The sequence below is a fragment of the Cyprinus carpio genome, unplaced genomic scaffold (genome assembly GCF_018340385.1).
Source record: "Cyprinus carpio isolate SPL01 unplaced genomic scaffold, ASM1834038v1 S000000109, whole genome shotgun sequence".
NCBI classification, from domain to species: domain Eukaryota; kingdom Metazoa; phylum Chordata; class Actinopteri; order Cypriniformes; family Cyprinidae; genus Cyprinus; species Cyprinus carpio.
The window spans coordinates 13,338-31,477 of NW_024872860.1; the positions used below are offsets into that span (position 1 = coordinate 13,338).

At 36.2% G+C, this 18,140-nt stretch overlaps 1 long non-coding RNA gene across 1 annotated transcript; it reads right to left on the bottom strand.

The window, feature by feature from the left end:
- Nucleotides 1-11,535: 11,535 nt before the first annotated feature.
- Nucleotides 11,536-12,261, bottom strand: LOC122142753. Its single transcript, XR_006158777.1, has 3 exons — nucleotides 12,063-12,261; nucleotides 11,685-11,715; nucleotides 11,536-11,591 (listed from the first exon to the last, which is right to left on the bottom strand). It is a non-coding gene; the product is annotated as an uncharacterized LOC122142753 (long non-coding RNA).
- Between the last annotated feature and the right edge of the window lie 5,879 nt (nucleotides 12,262-18,140).

Consider the following 18,140-nt stretch of genomic DNA (forward strand, 5'->3'; position numbering starts at 1 on the left):
TTACTCCAGCCTTCAGTGTCACATGTAACATCCAGTCTATCACATGATCATTTAGAAATCATTCTAATATTCTGATTTATTATGAGTGTTGGAAACAGTTCTGCTGTCTAATATATTTGATGAATAAAAGGTTAAAAAGAACTGCATTTATTAAAAAAAAAAAAAATTCTAATAATATATATTCTAATAATATATTTTCTTTACTATCACTTTTTATCAATTTAACACATCCTTGCTGAATAAAAGTATTGATTTTATTTAAAAAAAGAAAGAAAAAAAAAATTACTGACCCCAAACTACTGACCAGTTGTGTATATTGTCATTACAAAATATTTATATTTTAAAAACATAGCTTCTTTTTTTCTTTTTCTTTTTTTTAACTTTTTATTCATCAAAGTATCCTAAAAAAGTATCACGTGTTCTGAAAAAAAATATTAAGCAGCAGAACTGTTTCCAACTTTTGATAATGAATCATCATATTAGAATGATTTCTAAAGGATCATGTGATAATGATCCTAAAAATTCAGCTTTGCATCACAGAAATAAATGATAATTTAAAGTATAATACATTTAAAAACAATTATTTTTAAATTGTCATAATATATCACAATATTACATTTTTTTCTGTATTTTTGATCAAATAAATGCAGGCTTGATGAGCAGAAGAAACTTCTTTCAAAAACATTAAAAATAGTAACGTTTCCAAACTTTTGGCATGTACTGTATAGATATATATATATATATATATATATATATATATATATAATATATATATATATATATATATATATACATATATATATATATATATATATATACACTTTTGCTTGCAGAATACATACAGGTCCTTCTCAAAAAATTAGCATATTGTGAAAAAGTTCATTATTTTCCATAATGTAATGATAAAAATTAAACTTTCATATATTTTAGATTCATTGCACACCAACTGAAATATTTCAGGTCTTTTATTGTTTTAATACTGATGATTTTGGCATACAGGTCATGAAAACCCAAAATTCCCATCTCAAAAAATTTGCATATCATGAAAAGGTTCTCTAAACGAGCTATTAACCTAATCATCTGAATCAACTAATTAACTCTAAACACCTGCAAAAGATTCCTGAGGCTTTTAAAAACTCCCAGCCTGGTTCATTACTCAAAACCGCAATCATGGGTAAGACTGCCGACCTGACTGCTGTCCAGAAGGCCATCATTAACACCCTCAAGCAAGAGGGTAAGACACAGAAAGAAATTTCTGAACGAATGGGCTGTTCCCAGAGCGCTGTATCAAGGCACCTCAGTGGGAAGTCTGTGGGAAGGAAAAAGTGTGGCAAAAAACGCTGCACAACGAGAAGAGGTGACCGGACCCTGAGGAAGATTGTGGAGAAGGACCGATTCCAGACCTTGGGGGACCTGCGGAAGCAGTGGACTGAGTCTGGAGTAGAAACATCCAGAGCCACCGTGCACAGTCGTGTGCTTTTGAACCAGAAACAGCGGCAGAAGTGCCTGACCTGGGCTACAGAGAAGCAGCACTGGACTGTTGCTCAGTGGTTCAAAGTACTTTTATCGGATGAAAGCAAATTTTGCATGTCATTCGGAAATCAAGGTGCCAGAGTCTGGAGGAAGACTGGGGAGAAGGAAATGCCAAAATGCCTGAAGTCCAGTGTCAAGTACCCACAGTCAGTGATGGTCTGGGGTGCCATGTCAGCTGCTGGTGTTGGTCCACTGTGTTTTATCAAGGGCAGGGTCAATGCAGCTAGCTATCAGGAGATTTTGGAGCACTTCATGCTTCCATCTGCTGAAAAGCTTTATGGAGATGAAGATTTCGTTTTTCAGCACGACCTGGCACCTGCTCACATTGCCAAAACCACTGGTAAATGGTTTACTGACCCATGGTATTACTGTGCTCAATTGGCCTGCCAACTCTCCTGACCTGAACCCCATAGAGAATCTGTGGGATATTGTGAAGAGAAAGTTGAGAGACGCAAGACCCAACACTCTGGATGAGCTTAAGGCCGCTATCGAAGCATCCTGGGCCTCCATAACACCTCAGCAGTGCCACAGGCTGATTGCCTCCATGCCACGCCGCATTGAAGCAGTCATTTCTGCAAAAGGATTCCCGACCAAGTATTGAGTGCATAACTGAACATAATTATTTGAAGGTTGACTTTTTTTGTATTAAAAACACTTTTCTTTTATTGGTCGGATGAAATATGCTAAATTTTTTTAGATAGGAATTTTGGGTTTTCATGAGCTGTATGCCAAAATCATCAGTATTAAAACAATAAAAGATCTGAAATATTTTCAGGTTGGTGTGCAATGAATCTAAAATATATGAAAGTTTAATTTTTATCATTACATAATGGAAAATAATGAACTTTTTCACAATATGCTAATTTTTTGAGAAGGACCTGTATATACCTTTTTTTTTTTTTCCAAATCCGATTATATCATTAGACACTCTGACATCTAAATTTTGTTACATGAAAGAAAACAAATAATGCAGGTCTATATGAAATTATGCATGGGAAATAATTATGGTAAATGATGCATGGTAAATCTATTCCTTTGTTCAGTTTTGAATATATTCACTACTGAACTAATAAAAGTAATTAGTATTACTTCAGAACTGATGTAAACAATTATGTGGAATAAGGTTGTAATGTCTTGTCTGCATCCATAGGCTCTTAATTCCTGTACTTGTGTCAGTCCATAAGACATCTTTAGACAAGCGCAGATGTCCTGATATTTAAACCCCAGTGCTGTATTGGATTGCATTTATGGTCCAATCATTTGTTTACGTAATACTATAAAGCAAGCTTGTGGCAAACAATTAATTTAAAAAAAAACTTTAACATTAATTACTGACAGAAAAGGTAATACATTTACAGGCGTTCTCTCTTCTGTCCCCAAAGAGTATTTGGATGCATTTAATCACATTTAGTGACGACTATCATTACATAATGTAACAAAAATGTTTTATTTTTTTTTAAGTGTTAACAAACTGGAAATTATCAAGTGTGACTTAAGCAAAAAAATACTTTGTGCGGTTACTGTAAAGAATGTCCAAAAGTTGTACTTCCTCTGGATATGCAGTCATCTATTCTGATGGTATACTGGTTTTAATTTTAACACAGTATTTGTCCATAAAACTGCAGCCATTCATATTCAACCCCTGGTCTGTTGTTTTGTCTCCATTCTGTGTACATGCATAGGAACATTCACATACACACAATCTGCATCTTCTCCATCTTCTCCATCACTGTGGTGGGAAATTCCATTAGAAACATTGATGAACATTTGATGAACGTTCACAGAAAACATTGTGTCTTAAGAGTTCAAAGGGCAGCTGGGATTTACTGTGACACTGACCGCTTTCTTTTTTTGAAGGTAAATTTTGAAGAGCACAAAGAGCAACTAATGCAACTGATGTCACAGCAGTCAGGAAAACCAGGAATCCAACGGCAGCTTTATCATTATCTGAGGAAGGAACACATAAAACTAGGCTGAATAAACTGCTTCTAGAATGTTGGTACATTTAAAGGAGCAATCTTTAGTTGTTTTCTTCATTAAAGGGTTTTGCACAAAGAAATCAATGCCATATCAGCAGCATAATAAAAGTGGTTTATTTACCAAAATTGTTGAGATCATGCTGAGATCCCATGACCAGCCAAATACTCAATTTATCTTTATCCTAGCATCCCCAATGTTTTTGAACACTTTTGCTTGCAGAATACACACACACACACACACACACACACACACACACTTGGATATGTGGTTTACGGGGACTCTCCATAGGCGTAATGGTTTTTTTAATGTACAAACTGTATCTATCCCCCTACACTAAGCCTACCCCTAAACCTACCAATCACAGAAAACTTTTCACATTTTTTTTTTTCAAAAAACACCATTTAGTATGATTTTTTTAAGCCGTATGGTTTATGAGGACACAGATGTCCTCATAAACCATGTTTTCGTTGTAATACCCATGTCATTATGCACATTTGTGTCCTCATAAACCATATACAAAAACACACACACTAACAGCAGGCCCTGACAGGAGGGGGACAGAGTAAAGGTACACAGGACCTACAGTTTCCACACTTTTATCAGCCCCCTGTCTTTTATAAGTCCAGTGGACCCGAACATCCTGTGTGTAATATAAATGTGGTGTACAGTGTGTGGTCATTGAAAATGTGTTCAGATATATTTTCTATTGTAAATATTGTATTTATTTGTAAGTCGCTTTGGACAAAAGCGTCTGCTAAATGATTAAATAAATATATATTCTTCACAGAAAATGAGCCAAGGCCAAAGTGTCTGAGTTTGAACAAATAATTAATCGGATCATTTTTCTTTTGATAAAAAATGAAAACGGGTCCAACAGACCCGAACACCATACAAGGGTTAAATGTAACTGTCACAAAAGTGGCATCACGTTTTTATGTGTGGGCAACGTAGCTGCGAGAGGTCATTGATTGACACGTGGGTTGCCCTATCACAGAGGCACAGAGGTCAGCAGATTGACAAGTGAGTGTGGGGGTGTCCGCTCTCTCCGCCACCCACCATTCATACTGTACATCCTCAAAGGTAGGTAATGAATACACGTATGTTAGTGATATCAACATATGCTAACGGAACCTGAATAATAAAGTTAGTTAGCGCTGTCTACACCATAATTCGTTAATTATTTATCACCATGAATTTATAGGGATGTGTCCAATGACATAGGGGTTTATCCAGCATTATATTAGCCACCGCAGTTAACGTTAGCTGCAGTTGGCGGCAATGTGCTAATCGAAGTCAGAATGATAAGTTGAAAACTTTATTGATTCCAAATTCACATCACTGCAGCAGAAATCAACTTGGAGGTATATGAAACAATGGAGTACGGGTAATTGTTGCATAGTCTCTGTAGTAGGGCTGTGCGATATGGACTAAAAGTCATATATAGATTTTTTTTCAGTGGCCCGATAATTTCATAAGTCTTTTATTAATGGCCCGCGGTAAATCGCACTCCCACCACTCACTCAAACTACAAATCCCACAATGCACTGCAACAGCTGACACACAGGTCATTAAAATGAATTGGCGGCTCAAGGGCAGAAATGTATAGTCATTTAAACGCAAAATAAACTACATCGATATTAACGATATCTCGTGCCGTATCGCGTTTAAAAATATGAAATACACATGAAGTATTGATATCTGACACTAGCCTGATAATGCTGAAATAGTCCAAATTACAAACATTTGTAATGTAACACTTAAATAAGGCAGTTCCTTTGTCTCTTTGGTTATTAAATGTTGATTGTTTTTATATTCTAGTTTTAAGATGCCACGAGGGTCAACAATAACAACCTGTGTGGTCTGCAAAGCAGCTATTGGTGTGGCCACCAAGACCTGCAAATATTGCCAGTCAGTACAGCCAAGAAAGCAAAGACTGGCAAAAAAAACTTAAGAAATTTGAGGACAGAAAAAGGAGACGTGGTTAAAAAACCAAAACAAAAACCAAACCACCTCTCATGTTATTGATGAGGCATCTGTCTTGGTATGTGTTTAACGTCTGTAGCCCACAATGTTTAAGACATTTATAATTGCTTATATTTCTGTATATATATGTATATTTTATATTATATTATATTATATATATCTTTATTTTCAGGTCGAAAAGTTAAACACATTGGGGTACAAGGCCATAGTCTTCATTGGAAAGAAAACAAAGAAACAGAAAACCTGGTCCGCAGAAGTCCTCCAGCCAAAATGGCAGCTGTCAGACCATTCTGAAAAATGCTTTGACAGAATGAAGGCTCTCTATGAACTGTTAATTAATGGTAAGTGTGTGCAATTATTTAAAATCTTACTCCACAGTCAACATAAAAATAAATGTGACAGCAATTACAGTTGGGGATTTTCTTGGTACCGCTGTCACAGGGCAAACCACAGTGGGCCAAAAATAGCTATTCATCTGTTGCTTCATCAAATTTGGTCTTTGCTTTATCCAATAGGTGTTTCTTTTAGAGCTGCGACAATTAATTGATATTTGAGCTTATTAATCAATTATTCAATTAATCACCAACAATTTTGATAATTGTTTAAAAAAAAAATCCCTGCTTTCAGGGTCTTACATATGAATATATATGTATATATATATATATAATTGTTTAAAAAAAAAAAAATCTCTATATATATATATATATATATATATAATCTTTGACTTTGGGAAACACTGGTCAGCCTTTTTTTTATTTTCTGATGGTTTATGGACCAAACAACTAATCGATTCATTCAGCAGACAGATTATGAAAATAACCGTTGTTTGCAGACCTAGTTTCTTTTACTAGTCAGTGAGCCACATAGCTCACTGATTTTCTGCCACACATAGCAAAAGAGTCAACAGCAAGAGGCATTGCTCAAATCAACTTCAAAAAACTATAAACACATATCTCCACTTCACATGAGATAATGAGATCCTACAATTTGCACCAGAGTACAAAATCAGCCTCGCCTCAGTTCTTCAAAGAGCATAGATTCCATAGGGCAGCATTTATAGACAGAAGAATACAAAAGACAAATTTACTGGACGTTTCCTTATGGAGCACAGTCCCTGCTAGAAAAAAGGGGACATTTGTTCTTATTACAGGAGGTGAATAATTTCCTCTTTTTGTACCATCCAGTCCACCACCAGTCCTCCTCCTCCCCCCATCCAGTCCACCACCAGTCCTCCTCTTCCTCCCATCCAGTCCACCACCAGTCCTCCTCCTCCTCCCATCCAGTCCACCATCCAGCCCAAGACCAGTCCTCCTCCCATCCAGTCCACCATCCAGCCCACCACCAGTCCTCCTCCCATCCAGTCCACCACCAGTCCTCCACCAGTCCTCCTCCCATCCAGTCCACCATCCAGCCCACAACCAGTCCTCCTCCCATCCAGTCCACAATCCAGCCCACCACCAGTCCTCCTCCCATCCAATCCACCATCCAGCCCATCATCAGTCCTCCTCCCATCCAATCCACCACCAGTCCTCCTCCCATCCAGTCCACCATCCATCCCATCACCAGTCCTCCTCCCATCCAGCCCACCACCAGTCCTCCTCCCATCCAGTCCACCATCCATCCCATCACCAGTCCTCCTCCCATCCAGTCCATCACCAGTCCTCCTTAAGTTTAAAAAGGAGTTTATTGATTTTAAAACGATTGTATTGTTTCCATTAAAGAACACCGTGTCCATGGCAACGCTCTGTTTTTCATGGCAACGGTGTGTTATACTTAGCAGTGATCTGTTATCAAGAAATAACAGACCGCATTCTAGATTAGAATTTAACCAAGCCATGTAATAATAAATGATAATCAACTCAAAATATGGTGTAACTTAGCAAGCTTTCATATTCTGTGGGGAGCGTGGATTTCTGTCATCGTAATCAGTTTCTTATTTCTCAGTTTGTTTATATGTGTTTATACACTTATAAATTAGGCCCCTGATGATCATACAAACCCCTATTCCAGTGAAGTTCCTATGTTCAATGAATATACAATGAAGACAAGATATTTAATGTTCAAACTGAAAAGCTTTATTGTTTGTTTGCAAAGATTCACTCATTTTGAATGTCATGGGGCATGGGTATGCCATGGACACTAACACACCACCATGGCTTTTGAACTTAGTGCTGATAACAATCTGGGTGGTCCTTTTCCTCTTTATCCCGAGGAACGTGACATCCATGATTTCCAAAAACTATTTCAAATGTGGACAGCACTCGTAGCACTTGTAGAAGCGACAAACTGTGTTAACTGACAATTGTTTTCCAAGGTGTTCCTGAGCCCACGTTAATATCCTTTACAGTAGTGATTCCCACCGTCACATAGCATCCCCAGAAGGCTCAGTCATTCACAACCAAGGATGACTTGCTTGTGAATGAATTCCGGGGATGCCCCTTTTATGCCTAATCATGACACTCACATGTTTCCAATAAACCTGTTCACCTGTGGAATGTTCCAAACATTCCCAGTCTTGATCTGGTCCCAGGTTTTTAGGAGTATGTTGCAGGCCTCAAATTCAAAATGAGTTAAAATATTAGCTAAAAAACAATAAAGTTTCTCAGCTTGTCTTTGTAGAGTATTCAATTTAATATAGGTTGAAAATGATTTGCAAATTGTTGTATTATGTTTTTATTTTCGTTTTACAGTTGACCCAGCTTCATTGAAATTGGGGTTTGTAAAATCCATTGAATCAGATTGACAAAATCTTCATACTTAGTAAATCATTCTGTGAGACACTGTGCTCTGTGAATTGAAGTCTGGAAGACACATCTCCCATCAATATTGAGGTTATAGGATAAAGGTAATATGTGTAGGAGGAACTACATTCATTGTTTTTTCCCTCATCTTCCAGGCTTTTCCTTCAATTGGTCACCTGTGTGTACATCTTGTAGTCTATAACCCTTGGTAGAGCGAAGAAGTGACCATACAGCATATGGTTAAACAATTTCCATGCATTTCAATTAGTGCCCTGCAAAAGATTACAATCTATATCTTTCCAATTGTAATGTGATATTATATATTTGTTATTGGAATAAAGGTATTTAGACCAGTATTCATTGTAATAACAGCTCTTCACAGATACATTTCCTTAATCTCAACAGATATGTCTGCAAACAATAAAAGGAAGCAGAAGAATTCTGCAGCCTCAGACATGTCTACAAGGAAGAAACTGAGGGGGAAAAAAAATCACCCAAAGGTTAATTAAGCTTTCCTAGATTTACATTTCACCATTTCAAATCAGACTTCAAATACAGTGATTCTTTTGCCTAAGCCAGATATACTTAAGTCATAAATATATCATGTGTTGCCTGTCAAAATCATTTTTTAATTAATTGATGAAGATGTATGAGGTCAAACTCATGTACTTTTTTTGCTCTTTTAGAATGTAACCATGGGATCCTAGAAGGGGAACCTTACTACCCAGTGAAGAGGGTGATCCGCTGCAAAATGCAGAAGGTTAGCTTTACAATCATTAAAAGTCTTAGATGTACTCAGTGGAATTGCAGCACCCCAACTGGAAACCCCTTAACCCCCTAACTTTGATGTTTTTTCAGGGGATCCAAATGAAGTTGGTGGAATGGGAGCCCTGTTAACTCTGGTATGTACAATTTATCATAGTTTTGATTGGAATAGCCTAATTCTTAGTACTTCAAAACTTAAAGTAATAGCCTTGGCTTGTATTTGTGGGCGGCTGTGTCGAAGTGTCCTTGGGCACTCTTCGAGAGAGTTTCACATCTAATGCTGGCTATTTCACATGCAAGCATGTCAGCTATTCACAGAAGTGGGCATTTACAATGAGGTCTCACAGCAGACAGGCCCCTTCAAACAGAGCGTTCAAATCAGAGGCTAAAATCAGGCTTGGAAAAATTCCTTTTATTTCTAAATTATGATAATTTTTGAACTAAAAAAACATACTAACATTCACTTTCATGAAGAGAGTTGTATTCGTAGTATGAAATTAGTGTATACTCCACTGATTTTCGGAAGTATCTACTAGTTCCACTGAGGGTAAACTTCTAATTCCACCAAGTTAGGAAACTCCCGTAATGATACCAATTCGGATGTATCTTGCTGAAGGGATATCCCCGTGGTATATGCAGGCATTTGTTGCCATGGCAAGTAATCCCCTGAAGAACACCTCAAGAGCCCTTTCACTTCACACCTTGACACACCTCTGCTGTCCTTATTGGTGTTTTTTCTCAACATTGATTGGTTGTTTTAAAAAAAACACACCCCAAACCCTGACAACTATTGGGACAGTGACCTGTCAATTTCCTGATACTAGTATTTGGTTGGTCACGGTTTTCATTTAGCCCAACCCAAGCCCTCATAGCATAGTGACTTGATTGGTTTTGGCCAGCTATGTTAATAAATCATAACCACCCCACCCACTATACAACCCAACCCCCTCAAAAATGGGAAAACAGAATGGATACAGAATTTCTTTTTATTAAAATTAAACCAAAACACTTAAAGCATTAAATATATAAAGCATTAAATATTTAAATAAAACTATAGGAACTGTACACAAAGCAAAGTACTTTTATAAAATTTTACTAAACACAAGCAATATTATAACAGTTAGAGAATATAAAACTAAATATGTACACAAAGCAAAGTACTTTTATAAAATTTTACTAAATAAGCAATATTATAACAGTTACAGAATATAAAACTAAATAAACTACTTTATGTACACACAGCACAAAGTATTTAAAATGTAACCAAAACACAGCAAACACAAACAATATTAAAAGAAAAATAAGTTGCAGAATATGAAACTAAATAAATCTAACCTAATAAGTATACAAGAATAAGATAAAATAGAAGAGAATAAGTGAAAATGTGCAGTTTGTGGTGCAATTATTAAAATTGCCAAAACCAGTGCAGTTTAGTTAAAGTTGAAGAAAGGAAGGTCCATCATGTCCATTTCCATCAGCCTTAACACGCTGATGATGCAAAATAGTTGTAGCGCATGTCTGCCTCCCATCTGCGCTGAAGCTCCTCACAAAGTTCTGACAATTGTGGGTTCCTGTGAGATGGAGACCTCACAATCCACACTGGCCTTCCATCAACAATGGCATCCTCCTCGTCAGACATCAGCTCCACTGTTGCAGTCTGCCAAAGCTCAATCTCTGCATTGGTTTGAACAACCTTGGACCTGGAATCCAGCAACTGCAAAACACACAATGTGTTAACCACTAAAAACACCCAGAAATGTATCAAACGTAAAGGAATAGTTCACTCAAAAATGAAAATTGTCAATGTACTCACTCTCATGTTGTTACAAACCTGTAAATGTGTTTGTTCTGATAACCACAAAAGATTGAATGTTTATAATCCAACCAATCATGAGCCCCATTGACTTTAAAGTAGAAAAAAAAATACTATGGAAGTGACTGGAGCTCATGATCAGTTTGATTTCAAACATTCCTAAAAATATTTTCTTTTGTGGTTATCAGAAGAAAATAACAGAATTTTCAATTTGGGGTGAACTATCCCTTTAAAGACAAGTTGATGAATTTCTACACTTACCCGTCTTTTCCTTTGTCGGTTTTTTAGCTCCTGTTTTAAATGGCATCTCTTAGCTGGGACTTTTCTGGCTGAGACAAATTGTACTTTCTTCGAAAGTGTTTCAAAGTATGTTCTTGCAACACGCTGAATAAAAGAAAATTCAGATAAGTGACAGAAACTACACTATTGAAATCATAAGATGGACAAAATATAAGAGACTAAAATTATGGACATTAAAATTGTTAAACAAACATTTTAAAATTACCTTGTATACACTCAGGGTCTGCATCTGCAAAAGTTGTTTTCAATTCCTCTAGCAGATAAGTCATGACTGCTTGGTTTTGAGGCGAACTTATTCTGTGTGGAAAGAGAGAAGTGTGTCATTAAATACATTTAAGAGGAATATGTAAAACCCCATAAACAGCATGGCCCACAAAGGCTAAATAAACATAGCAGAAAAACAGCAGTCTTGCCCAGTTTTGTGGATCATATTTATGTGGGTTGTTTTCCGAATTGTGAAGGCGCCTTACAGCTTCCTGTAACATTGAATGAAAAACGCCTTAATACATGCACACATAACGTTACATTGGCTGGAAACAAAAGTTTTCAAATGACGTTGTGTAACTTACAGACGTGACAAACTGTTAAAAGGCCAGACAACTACAACAAGAAAGGGTTAAAAAATATTGATTAGTCAAGGTGATGTATAATTTAACTGTTACTAATAGATATGTATAATAAAGGATAGATGTCTTACGATGGAGTCTCTAACCTCATCACCTGGCGGCCATCTTACCACGGGGAGCTCGCTCGCTCACTCGTAGCATTGTGTTTTAATGGTGCATGTACATTTAAATGACCATAACTTGCTTCAATTTTCTACACAATACTACGAGTGAGCTCCCCGTGGTAAGATGGCTGCCAAATGCGGTGCGGGCCAAACATCTAGCCTTTTATTATACATATCTTTACTACTATATTGTCCGCTAAAATAAAACTCTACTTACCGCAATGCCCACGTTGTGCGCCCTCTTTATCCTTTTATGTAATGGCTCTTCCCGCGGTCTTTGTTCCTCTTGCGGTCTATGCTTGTCAAACTTTCGCTCAAGAGCACAAAGACGCTGGATAGCATCTTCGAGAAGAACAGTGTTTGCAGCTTGCTTCTCCATCAAACCCTCAAGCTGACGAGACAAAACGTTCTGACCGGAGATCAGCTGTTTCATTATATCATTTATGCTCAGTGGGCTTGCTGCTGGTTGCAAAGCCCTATTACTCACGGGAGTACTAAAACTCAGGTTTCTTTTACACACCCATCACAAAACAATAGTCAGTTTCACCAAGTTGCAATTCGCAAAAAAATGACTTCCGTACACAATGCCGACAATTTAAATTGTGTCCGCGCGAATGATGCTGTAATGTCATTGGTTGCATTCCCTTACGTCCCCCGACATAATGGCCGGAACTCTGTTATGAGTGGATACTTTACAAACACAACCTTCCCCATTGGATGCTTTCTGCGGACACCCCGCCCACCGCTTCCATATGGTTTGTATTTATATCTGTAGGAAAATGATACTGTCTGATATGTTTCATGTCATCATGGAAGAGCGCGTTGAGGTCGTCAGTGGATTTAGTGAGAAGAAAGAGAGCACGGCAGTTCATTGTGATCACTGCAACGATTTTGTTTCACATGCCAATTTTTATCGTCACAAAAAAATGTTGCTTGGCTGTGTCGCTTGATACGATATACCAGAAGTTATTTTGATATAGCAATTAAACTTACATAAAATTTATAATATGTGTCCCTGGACCACATAACCAGTCATACGGGTACATTTTTTTTTTTTTTTTTTTTTTTTTAGAGTTTTACTTTATAAATACTTGGCAGAGATACAACAATAAAAAACTAAAAAATAAAAATATTGAGAAAATCCCCAGTTGTCCAAATGAAGTCCTTAGCAACAAATATTAGGCTACTAATGATAAATATATTTTTGATAAATGTAGTGATCTTCACACAAACACCAATAAATATATTTACATTACTATTATTTTTATGGAACTTTTTTAATATCCTAATATTTTTTAACAACAGAAAAATCAATTATTTTGATCCATTTAATGTATTGTTGGCTATTGCTAATGATACAATATAACCTACATGTGCTACTTATGAGTTTACTTATGTTTTGTGGCCCAGGGTCAAAAGTGACACGGATATATTATAAAAGACCAACTTTGGCCTGCGTGCCCTAGGTTTCGGCACCTCTCGGACTAGAGGTACAGTAGCTGACAGGTATCTGCAGATATTTTTTACCCGAGTTTGTCAGTCTGTATCACCCAACATGTTTTGCATACACATGTGAAAGACTTTTAGATTATGGACCTGTCTATTGATTTTCTTTTTTCTATTTTAAAAGATTTTAATGAAATGTTAGGGGTAGAATCATAAGAACAATAGAAACAGTGGACTTCAAATCATGAGACATCAGCAAAAACAACAAGCAGCTTTAAATTTCACTGACTTATGAATATGGTACTGGTTGAATTTATCAACATCCTAGCTAGCAATATGTGTTACATGATGTTTTTGAAACAAAATGTCTCATTTGAACTGCTTCTTTTATACAATGAATGCAGCATTGAGAGATACGTGCACACCCATACTGACATAGGGCAGTTGGAGACATGTTTTCAAAGTGTTGAAAATATATATTCTGAAATAACATTTGTTGCATTCCTCTAGACTACATTAAACATGAAAAGTCAGAGACATAATTTTCACATATTAAAAATGGTAATTGTGTCCATTGAATTTCAGTTAATTTGAATGATGCTAAGTTTCTTAAATAGACTAAATTAAATTATATTAATAATAAACGTATTTAGCAAACACAGTTTTTATGTTCCACAATACTGTATGTTGCTGTCTTTACGAGACATTTTTCCCCCCCCCCCCCCCCACCCAGCTCTGAAAACAGAGAAGGCACCTCTACCTGGGGGTCATTAACATATAAAAAGCCCTTCACACCTCACACCCACCCCTCCTCACAACCAGCTGTAAGGATTCCTGGAAACTTCCACCAGTTCCTATATACATCCACATACGTAAGGTTTCTGGATGTTTCACGAGTTTACTTCTGTGTATTACCTTTCCAAGCACTCTGCCTCATTTATCTGGCAAACCTACAGTTTAGCAGAGATTTCCCATCCCGTATTTGTCCGTATACAGCTCTTTTCATGCAGTGATTATAAGGGCACCCCAGGAAACATTATAAAATAATCAGAGGCATGTCTACGTGGTTGCCAGGGGTGGCACCGGCCCCCCCCCCCAAAATTTGGCTGGCCACCCCAGGTGCCCCCCCGTCTTGCGATAGACTTGTTTTAGTAAATTTCTAACTGCATCTGGCAGTGGCGGAACAAGGCATGTGTAGCTGCCTAGGGCCGCTTTCTTCTCCTCTTTATACTTAATTTTAGGCAGTTTCTATAGCGTGATATTTTGACATATCGAGAGCGCATATTTTCACATATTTTCTCCTGTCTATTGCTTTGGTCATCATTGTGTCAATCACTGCTACTTCGAGAGTGAATCCCACATAAATATCCAGATGTCATTCCCGAAACTTTGCAACGTGTGTGTGGCTGAAAACAAAGTTCTACATTTTAAATGGATCATAGACTAGAAAGCTTGCAAAGAGTGCTCATAACCACTAAAAATGCTGTCACTCTTTGTTTAGTGAGTGTATACACAATGTATTTTAACATACATCATGCTACAAACCATAACAATTCATGGCTGATGTAAAGACCTAAATTAATAACAATCTCTTTTTCCTATTGTTTTGCATCCAAGTCACGTGACTTTCAAGATTCCGGCCGTTGTGAGAACCAAAAAACATGGCGGACATTTCTCTCATTTTTAGTGAAAAAATCAGTTTTATAGCCAAACACAAATTATGTGTCCTACTATAATGTATTTTTCAAGCTATTCATTATCAGATTGCTGTATTTATGTGAAACAATTCATTAAATTAAACTGTTTTCTTTGTGAAAATTCCAAAATTGTCAATTTGTGAAAATTCCACCACCTACTATGCAAAAACGTCTGTGGCGCCCAAACTTTTATTCCTCACATGTAGCCTATTTAATTAATAAAAAGTTCTGAAAGTTGAAGTGGGCTCCAAGCTCGTTAACATAGGCTAAGTTGTATTGTTTTATTTTCTGAGGGAGCCTGTAGGCTATAACATGTAAGTGACTATTCACAAGCTGTATTATTCATGGTATAATACAGTAAATGATTGGACATAATATTTATCATCTTCCATTCATTATTTGTAGCCCGCCAGCCACACCAGTAATCACATCATTCTAATTTTTTGTGCCTTGTTGCTTTTAAAATAACACAGCTCAGCTTTCTAATTCTGTCAGTTTTATCACGAAATACAAATTATACATGTGTTTTTCCTCTTTATTTCCAGTTTATAGCAACGATATAAAAGTGAAGGAACATCAGAAGGCATGAAAAAAACAGTAGCCTATATATCTAAATTTATAATGAAAATAATGTCTTATTATTGTAAATGGAAAAGACCACATGCCGCTTAAACTGAAGCAATCTGTCATGCCACATTAAAGAGCTTGAAAAACACATCATATTATTGTAATATATTGTTTGTATTTCACTATAAAACTGACAGATTTTGAAAGCTGAGATTTTGGAATATCTCTCGGTGCTTCCAATCCAGGACATTTGCATGTGCAAAAGGCCAGAATATACTCTCAAAATATTTTAACTTTAATCTTTTATTCTGAAACATTTTGACTTTATTCTCGAAACATTTCGACTTTATTCTGGTAATATTTCGACTTTATTCTCGTAATATTTTGACTTTATTCTCGAAACATTTCGACTTTATTCTCATAGTATTTCGACTTTATTCTGGAAATATGACTTTTAATCTCATAATATCAGAATTTTTTTTTTTTTTTTTTTGTTTTTTAACATGGCACTAAAACGCTGTCATAGTTTTCAGACATTGCTCTTTAAAAGAAAAAAATATCAAAGTGACCCACATTTGGTTATAATTTAAGTTTACTCATGGAGCCACACTGAGAACCTCGTATCTCTGGAAACAAACCATATAGAGCCTTTAGAAATGAAAATACCAAAGAAAAGTTTAAGTACCAAAATCTAAAACAGATATTAAGATACAATTATTACTTCTAGATACAGGCAGCACCCGGAAAAAAAAAAATAAAATAAATAAAAAAAAAAAAACATTTTTTTAAAATAATTTTTTTCTAATCCAATTATATTATTAGACACTCTGACATCTACATTTTTGTACATGAAAGAAAACAAATAATGCAGGTCTATATGAAATGATGCATGGCAAATAATTTAGTAAATGATGCATGGTAATCTATTAATTTTTTGCAATTGAAATTTTGAATATATTCACTACTGAACTAATAAAAGTAAGTAATTAGTATTACTTCAGAACTGTTGTAAACATTTATGTGGAATAAGGTTGTAATGTCTTGTCTGCATCCATAGGCTCTTAATTCCTGTACTTGTGTCAGTCCATAACACATCTTTAGACAAGCGAAGATGTCCTGATATTTAAACCTCAGTGCTGTACTGCTTTGCATTTATGGTCCAATCATTTGTTTACATAATACTGTAAAGCAAGCTTGTGACAAACAATTAATTTAAACAAAACTTTAACATTAACTTTTATGGTGCTTGACAGAAAAGGTACATTTACACGCGTTCTCTCTTCTGTCCCCAAAGAGTATTTGAATGCATTTAAATCACATTAAAGTATTATCTGCAAGCATTTTTTTGAAATTGGGCTTGAAATCATTGAGAAACTAAAAAATCTCATTTGAAGAATGTGTTTAACACATCCTAGATCTGCAAGCATTTTACTGTCAAAGAATGTCCAAAAGTTGTGCTTCCTCTGGAATATGCCAGTCATCTATTCTGGATGATATACTGGTTTTAATTTTAACACAGTATTTGTCCATAAAAACTGCAGCCATTCATGTTCACCCCCCCGGTCTGTTGTTTGTCTCCATTCTGTGTACATGCATAGGAACATTCACATAATTACAATCTTCATCTTCTCAATCTTCTCCATCACTGTGGTGAGAAATTCCATTAGAAACATTGATGAACATTTGATGAACGTTCACAGAAAACATTGTGTCTTTAAGAGTTCAGAGAGGGCAGCTGTGATTTACTGTGACACTGACCGCTTTCTTTTGTGAAGGTAGAAATTGAAGAATACAAAGAGCAGCACAATTGATATCACAACACTCAGGAAATTCCGGAATCCAAAAGACAGCCTTATCGTTGTCTCAGGAAGTAACACATGAAACTAGGCTGAATAAACTGCTTCCAGTATGTTGGTACATTTAAAGGTGCAATCTTGAGTTGTTTTCTTCATTAAAAATGTTTTACACAAATAAATCAATGCCATATCAGCAGATATATTTACCAAAATTGTTGAGATCATGCTGAGATCCCATGACCAGCCAAATACTCAATTTATCTTTATCCTAGCACCCCCCATGTTTTTGAACACTTTTGCTTACAGAATTTACACACACACACACACACACACACACACACATATATATAGGCCAGCTTAAAAACCTAATACAAAGTGCAACTTTAAAGCACTTTGGGAGAGATGGTATATTGAACAGATAAAAATGATAGAACTTAATTGAAATATTACACATCTCCTCTTGTTGTGCTGGAATGAGAAAAGGTTGTTCTTACATTTAGTAGTAGCTTCAGAAGTAGTGAAAGCTGAATTTCCTTCTTTATTCTCGACTGTAATCTGAAATGAATAAATGTGAACTGTGAAACACTGCAGTTCCAACCCATGTGACTCTTTGGCTTTAATGAATGACAGATGCTCAAAGACATTAGGTGGGATTCAAATACCTTAACCATCATATGTTGCAGGTAGTAAAGATCTGAAAAATGTAAACAAGCATTTGCTTCTGTGGGACTCTGCCGTGGTGATAGGTTCTCCATTGTATGTGATTTCAGCTGTAAATGTTCCCTTTCC